Consider the following 1,083-nt stretch of genomic DNA (forward strand, 5'->3'; position numbering starts at 1 on the left):
TATTTGGCTGGGTAAGCCACCATCAATATTTTAAGTTCAGCAGTATACAGACTTTAAAAGCAGGATAATTGCCCATATTATTTATTAATATCACTGTTAAGATACTCACAAAATTCCATCCTTTTGCCATTTATACAATCTGCACAGAACAAGAGGCCTGCTTCTCAGTACTTGATCAAACCTGGAGCAAACACAGAAGGATCAATGTTTTATTGCCAATGTAACTTTGGATATTTGTATTAAGAATATTTTTAGGATGATGAAAAATTTCTCTAATAAACATGAGTTTTATGAAAATGTAAAAAAAAGTTTGGATCCCTAATTATCAGGGAAATGCAAATCAAAACCACATTGAGATATCATCCTACCCGAGTTAGACTGGCCATTATGAAACAAGACAGAGAATAACAAATGCTGGCAAAAATGAGGAGAAAGGGAATCCTGATACACTGTTGGTAGTATATAAGTATACATTGTAAATTAGTGCAGCCATTATGGAAAATAGTATGGAGGATTCTCAAACAATTACAGATAGAACTACCATACAATCCAGCACTCCCACTACTGGGTGGGATTGAAAGGAATGAATGGAATGAAAACCATCATGGTGAAGTGATACCTGCACTCCCATGTTTATCACAACTCTATTTGCAATAGCCAAGATATGGAGCCAGCCTAAATGTCCATCAGAAGATGACTGGATAAGGAAAATATGGTATATAGACACAATGGAATACTACTCGGCCATAGGAAAAAAAAATGAAATTCTGCCATTTGCAGCAAAATGGATGAGCTTGAAGAAAATTAAGTGAAGAGAGAAAGAAAGAAAGGAAGAAAGAAACAACAATCGCAATAATACATTGAACTCTGGTTACTAGAGGCGGGAAACGGGGAGCAGGAGAAGGGATAGCCAGAAATTGGTTAATGGGCACAAAGAATGATTTTATTTTGTAATGATGAATATGCTAATTATCCTGATTTGATCATCATATATTGTACACAAATATTGACAGTTGACTCTGTACCACACAAATATGCATAAACAATTGTGTTTCAATAAATAAATAAATAAATAAATAAATA

The sequence above is a fragment of the Galeopterus variegatus genome, unplaced genomic scaffold (assembly GCF_000696425.1).
Source record: "Galeopterus variegatus unplaced genomic scaffold, G_variegatus-3.0.2 Scaffold9605, whole genome shotgun sequence".
NCBI lineage: Eukaryota > Metazoa > Chordata > Mammalia > Dermoptera > Cynocephalidae > Galeopterus > Galeopterus variegatus.